The following is a 7,560-nucleotide window of genomic DNA, read 5'->3' on the forward strand; positions in this document are numbered from 1 at the left end:
GCCCATTCAAGCAGGTCTGCCGTTTTGACAGAAAACAACAAAAGTTACTGTCTTCACACAGTTCATGTGTTGCTCCGACGAACAACAGAGCGAACCAAGCACAGTGACATGTCGGTGCTGTCCTTGAGCTCAAAGAAATGATAGTTCAGTGTAAACAAGAAACAGGGGTCATCGACAGGGTCCGGCACCCGCACGACCGAGCCCGTTTATTGGTAAGAAAAAAGCACACCACTCAGCTCCTAATACCGCGCTACTAGAAGATACAAAAATGCATTGTAACAAATACTTTTGACCACTTGTTGTGATGTCTCTTAAGAGTGTGTTTCCCTGATGTCTTTCATTTGATATACGATTGATGCCTGAAGAGCGTACAACAATACAGTGAATTTAAATAGAAAATAAAAAGAGTAAAATGCTCTGATATGAATAATAATAATAATAAACCGCCGCGATAAGTCTGTCTTACCTCCCCTCCCCCTTGTCTGTCACTCTTTTAAGCTGTCACTGTCCAATTAAAGGCCAATAAAGGCTTTTTCAACGGTCAACATTTTCAGGCAATAGCTTATTTAAGATATATCACATTTCTCCTGTATATCTCTACATCTCTATACGTACCTTTCATTGTTAGTGGACCGGAGTCTGCCCATTTAAGCGGCAATTGAATTGAATGGTCTGTCATTCATTGTGTTCTCCTTAGGTAGGAATCAACGCTAAAAAGAAGTGATTTGTCGGGACATAAAGCGTAAGGTCCTTTAATATTAATGAAAAAAATGGAGCAACAGCGCAGGATGTTGAGAAAAATGGTAACTGTACTACAAAAGACGGGATGAAATCGATAGAAAGATGAAGAGAAGGGGCATGAAGGAGAGAAGGGAAAAAAATGGGTTAAATAAAAGATAAATCGGGGAGGAGAAAGTGAAGGATGAAAGCAAAATCGCGTTAAAGGAGAGGGAGAACTGAAATGATGAACAAGTGGTTAGTGGTAACGAGAGTGCGGGAGAGGGTAAGGTCAGCGCGAGGGCTGGTAGCAGGCAGCGTTTATCAGGAAGAGGAGAGGGGAGAGAGAGTGAATGGCTACAGAGCGATAAGGAGGCGAAGAGGAGGGGGGAGAGAAAGGAGGGATCGCAGGGAGGGTTAAAGGGGGCAAAACAGGAAACCAAGGGTGAACAACACATCAACGTGGGAGGAGATTAGAGAGAGGGGGTAACCAGTAGGGGAAGGGGGGAGGAAGAAATGAAAAGAAGGAAAGAGAGAATGAAGGATGAAGGATGAGAGTGGAGGAGAAGAGGTAATGGAGTGGCGTTCCTGCTCTCGGGAAGGTGTTGAAAGGTCTGACCTCTCGACCCTCTGAGGTCAGCCCTCGTTCGCCTCGCTCCTCTCCTCTCCTCAACACACACACACACACCACACACACACACACACACACCCAACACACTTATTTTGTGTTCATTTGTTTTCCACTCCTTCCTCTGTTATTCTTTGCAATATTTTAAGGGGTTCTTTTTGGATTAAAACGTTAAAAATGAGTTGAGTTGTGCTGTAAAAGGACACAAGGTCACACACACACACCCACACACACACACACACACACACACACAGCACACGGCTGAAACTTCGTTTACCCATTAAAGTGGTGTCGCAGCACTTTGAATGACAGGCGCATTGGGGCAGAGATGTGGATTTACCATTAGAGAAAGAAAACAGAATGTCCAGGCACTGTTTGCGTGTACTGGGCATGGGATCGACTGGAAAATCCTGAACAACAGACACACCACACACGCACACACGCACACACACACGCACGCACGCACACACCACCACACACACACAGTTTGATTATTAAATGAGAATGACTTGTACTCACACAGGCACGCGCATGTAACAGTTTCATTTATTTTTCTAGTAAACCTGGACGTGGAATCCCATTTGCAATCAAGACCACCGCTTTCTCCACATTTTCTTCTCCTCCATCCATTCTCTCCTCTCCTCCCTCTCTCTGCCTCCATCTCTCCTTCTCTTTTCCGTGTTTTAAGTCCACCACTTTCCAGCCATCGGTGCCCCGAACAATACTCCTTTGTTACCCTCGCACACGGACTGCACGTTGAGAAAACGTGGACGGAGTTGTGATCGGTGTAAACACGCCGAGCGGAGCGGAGTGGAGGGGAGGGGAGGCAAAGTTAGAGGGGGAACACCATCAGACTGGTCGGACTGGGAGCTCTGAGCTGCACCAGAACCAGGACAGCTGGAGTTAACAGGACTGCTCTGATGTCCCAGATATTCTTAGGCATTTAAATTGGCAAAATTTTACAGCACAATCAATTCATTCTAGTCGAATTGCAGCGGGGGGGGGAATCCACACACAGGGACATTTTCACCACTGACCAATACCGAGCTGCCTTTACAGAGCTGACCTTTGAGAGAACGGAGGGCTGGAGGGTCCAAAATGGAGGACGCCGCCACAGCTTATTATCCCCGTTGCAACATCATCTTTTATTTAAACTTCAGCGTGCATAAACTGCTCCACAAAAGAGGAGTTGCTTGCAGACAGTTATGAGACATAAATAGTGCAAACTCATAGCCCCAGTAGGTACCGAACCGATCGCCCAACTAACTGATAGTTACCAAGAATAAAATTGTGTACAAACATGAGAACAGTATAAAAGCCCGGCTGGAGAGCGTGTGATTTGCTCGCTGGCTACAGTAGCTCACCCGCTGGCCCTGAAGTCACCACGTCGCCAAGGGATTTTTTCTGCCGTTTTCTCTGTTTCTGACTTTATTTGATGAGCTCTGTCTGATTTTTCTATCCTTCTTTATTTCCATCTTCCTTTTTTGTATAATTCTTAACTTTTTATTCTTTGTGTCTTTTTTGTCCTTTTAATTTTTTTTCGTTCTCTCCTTCTCCTTTCTTTGCTTTATATGCCAGTATTTGGATTTGTCTTTTGGTTTTCTTCTCTTTTTCTGTCTTTAGTGCTCAGTTGTTTTTTTCTTTTGTATATTTATCATAATTTCTTCTCATCAACTTTTAAATTTAATTGTTCTACTCCTTCGTATGTCTCTTTGTTTCTTTATTTTCTTTCATTCATTTTTGGGCTCCATGCTTTTCTTTTCTTTTCCTTTCTCTTCCTTTGTTTCTGCCCCTAGGTCTTAATTTATCTCTGTATATCTCTTTGCCTCCACTGTTTATGTGGCATTGCAGAGGACACACACACACACACCATGTCAGCCATGTGTTTCACCTCTGTGCTCTCTCTCAGGGAGAGCGAGCACAGTGTAATGAAGAGTTCATGACCATTTGATGCTGCTCGTTTGTTGAATACACATTGTTCAGCTGAGGGTCAAACTGGGAATTAAAGAATTAAAGAACACAGTTTTGTCGCCTCACATCAAACTAAACGTAGTTCCAAAACACTATCTAGATTACGACCAGTGAGATTCCTATTTCTACCATCCACTTTATTGTTTTGATTGTAACTTTGTGATGTGTTTTCAATGGACATTGTTCAGCCAGGGGTCATATTAAAGAATTAAAGAACAAACTTTATTTTTATTATACTGTATTTATATCGTCAAAATTAATTTCAATAGCCATTGTTTTAGTGTAGGACGTCCATGTCGAATGCAGAGGCCCAGATTGAAGCAACATAAATACAGCCAAGTTGGATTTTCTGATAAGCACACACGAATAACAGCTGTAAAATAACAGGAGGCAGGCAGAACGAGAGGAAAACTGAAGAAGGTGAAAAAGGGAAAAACTGTGACGTGGTAGAAATTCACCTGGAACATTTACATATAGAGTAATATGTAAATTATATTAAATGGGAACTCCCAAAACACTGTAACTAAATAAATTGAGAATAAGTGTGTTGCACTTCTGGTTCTTCATCTTTCTTTACCTCCACCAAGGTTATGTTTTGGTGCCGTTTGTGTATCTGTGAGCAGGATTATGGGCCAAGAAAGAATACATCTGAGTTTGGAGCGGATATGAATTACAGGGCAGATACTTTATTTCACTTGTAACTCAGCTGTCTATGATAAAATGAACTGAATTCGTTGTGAGTGCACAAACCTGTCACAATTAAAGCGAATGGTGTACCTTAACTAAATGTACAACAAAACTGGGAACAGCCAGCTCAAACATCACTGTAGAAACGAAACACCCGGGCAGAAGTCTGCTGTCAGACTGCCTGTATAGTTTTTACCAAGGTTAAATGGCACTGACTGTGTTGCCACTAAACGGGAAGCGAATTTTCACCTCCATTAATTCACATGAGTAGTTGTATTTACCCGTGAGGGCAACGTAAGGCAAAGGCGAATTTGCATCTATTTGTGTCGTTGCATTGACTTTGTATAGCATCTGCTCACGCAAATAATTGTATTCACGTTTGGTGGGAACACACGATAAGGCACAGTCTTTGAAAACACAAAGACATGTTTGTTAAATTTACAAAATGTCTGTATTCCTGTATCTTACCACCTCCTATCATAGCGATTGCAGGTATTGGTCACCAAACACGTGTACATACAAGAGCTCTGGCGGTCAGCAGTGTAGATTCATGTGTGCTGGTGGTGGTCTGGTCAGTAGGTAAAGAGGGCATGTCATGTTATCTACCCAGAGCAGGGCCTTTATCTCTGAGCTCACCAAGGACTGTGGGTCCTGGTCTGGGCCCTAGATAGGCCACAAGTTTCTCTCACACACACACATCAGAGAGAGATAAGAGGGAGAGCTTCTGTGTAATGGAAAGAGAAGATATGAGGTGGTTGAGTTTAGAAAGCGGATTCTTTGTGTTTCTGATTCTGTGTGCGGGTTTTTAGTTTTGATGTCTGACCGGTGACGCCAACCAAAACTGAACAGCAACCAGTGCTAGTCATCAGAGACACGTTCTCTATCTCGCTCTTACTCCATCTCTCACATGATCTTATCTCAGCTTTCCCATCATTCAGCGGTTCTAGCCTTTGGTTTCATACCTCATTAAATTCATCCTTCCCTAAAACCAAATGAAGACCTCAAACAACCTTAAGAATTCTTCTGCGTATGTGAAGTTTTTCCAGTTCAGTTGAATGAGCATGAAGTGGTCATCCTTAAAGGTATTACATGGGAATAAAACATGGGAATACAGTTCGACAGCAACAATATTCTGGCACATATTTAAACCAGTCTTCCTTTTTATTGTCCTTTGTTTCTATTAAATGGTCCTTAAAGTCCTACAAGTTCATAAAATGATGAAAAAAATAACAAATGAGGAGCTATTGATTCTGTAAGTGAGAGGGCAACAGATATATCAGTTGACCGCAGTTTTGTCTTCTTTCTTATGTGTGTTAATAGTATAAGTGTTTAAAGTTTTTATAAGCGATTGATGATCAGTTTGTCAGTAAATCAGCATCCTGGCATGGTGTCAAAACAGGAAAGAATTGCAAGTTGTTGCCATGAACACAAATCACAACCACAAAATAAATAAATCATGAAAAATGGGGGAAAAAGAACTTCACGAACCCATCCTCTAATTTAATTCCTGTAATTTAATTTCTTTTACTTTTCATTCATTTCCAAAATATGTTTTCTTTTACTGCCTATTTGCAATTTTAGAGGATTCTTTAGTTATGTTCACTCGGAAAAAAGGTTTAACAAGACATTTGACATTTTCTCAAATACCTCCTATCCATCCATCCGTCAATCGTAAATCCATCCGTCCATCCATTCTTACCTGTAATCTGTGTTTTAGGGTTTGCGTGATGTGTTTGAGAACTACTACAGAAAGCAGAGGAGGAAACAGGCTCGCCTTGTGCTGCAGCCCCACTCTAACATGGTATGACCCTGCACCGTCACACACTGCTAACTACACCTGCGCCTCCCCCCTTGCACACACACTCCCCTCTCCCACTCACACACACTCCTTAATCTGTAACTTTTGTTGTCGTCATTAGGAATATTGAACAAATCCAAGGTTTTACACTAGAAATATGTCTAAAACAATAAAGCGTTTGATTTTAAATTGGTGTATTATCCCAAAAAAAAGCCAGTTTTATTGTTAATTATATTGCACATTTGTTCTCATGTTAATTTGATACAGTTTGTTCATTTAAATGTATTGTATCGAGCACGTTAAGTACTGTTTTGTGCTGATTGTTTTTATGTTTCTATACTTTTCTTCATCCCTCTACCATTTCTCCCCGTCTCCCTCCATATTTGTTTTTTCCTTCTTTTACAATTCTAGCATGAAACTCTGGAGGGATACACGCGGTACTTCAATCAGATTGTTGGGTAAGTCCGTTCATCTGTATCTCCCTTCATCAGAGCATCTTTACGTAACCTCTTCATCCATAGTGTTTTCTCATTTGAACACCCAACATGACAAAATGGAAACACGTCTTTTAAAAACTTTAAGCTTTAGGCTTTTGGGCTTACTTAAATATTCTCCTAGGATATTTTGGAAGCCATTTCTGTCTGTTTATTTTACAAAAATATTTGTATTCATATATATACTGGAAGTGTTCACTTGTTTTCAACTGCCATTTATGTAAATTTGTAAATTTAGCTTCTCAAAATATAAAAAATAACAATTAATAATATATTTTCACACACAGACATGATGCACATATTTTTAGATTCAGTGTGACTTACACATTTCAAAAGGATATCATTATTTAATTATGTTCATGATGCGTATAAATGTTCATAAATCTGCTTTGAAATTATAAGAAAATACACTTCTTAGAACTCCAAAACTTGCCTGAGGAGTATCACATTTCTTGTCCATGGGTATACTAAAAACAGGAACCGCTAATAGTTCATTCGGCATACTTTTAATAGTGCCATTTTGCCAAAATGTAGTAGGCATAGGCCAAAAAGTAAGGCTCAAGTTGTATCCCGCAGCTAACTTTATCTGCGACAACAGTGTTCTGTTTACACCCCCTAAGTTTGGGAACTACAGAGCTTTATTGTCCCCCAAATGGAGAGAGGAGGAGGAAGAATATGTGTTTTAGTTTAAGTCCCTACTATCCAGGCATCCATTTATTGTTTATCCCTTCACCCATCCTTCGCCCATCCAGCTTTCCCTCCCCACTTTCTCCACACGTTCATCCCCGGATCTATCCATCCTTACATCCACGTCATACCTTTACCCACCTCTCCATCTATCCATCCATCCACCCATTGTAAGCCCTCTGTGTAACTTGGCAGACGACGGAGTGAGAGACGGTGAGAAAGAGAAGCTTCGAGTGAAAGCAAACATTCAGCGTTTAGCGGCACCTCATTTCATTTCATTTCATTTGAGTGACTTCTGACCATTTGACATCTTTTCATCTCTCCTTCCCTCCGACTGTTTTTTTTCCCAATCCTTTTTCATCCCTCTCTGCCCACACTCACCCTTCCCTTTTACTTTTCCTCTCATCCATCACTCCATCCAATCTCTCGGTCTCTCTCACACACACACACAGTGGTGACGATTGATAGAGTGTGTGTGATGGTGGTTGGCTTATTGCTGTTATTCCTTCTGTCTGTCTGACTGGAGCAGACTCTTCTATAAACACCGCCTAGGCTGGACACTAACACACACACACACA

General features: G+C 41.2%; 1 pseudogene; it reads left to right on the forward strand.

The window, feature by feature from the left end:
• LOC118338504 overlaps positions 1-7,560 on the forward strand; it is a 48,595-nt pseudogene that overhangs the window by 25,563 nt on the left and 15,472 nt on the right.

Source organism: Morone saxatilis, unplaced genomic scaffold (assembly GCF_004916995.1).
Source record: "Morone saxatilis isolate NCDOM2014 unplaced genomic scaffold, NCSU_SB_2.0 Contig4, whole genome shotgun sequence".
NCBI lineage: Eukaryota > Metazoa > Chordata > Actinopteri > Moronidae > Morone > Morone saxatilis.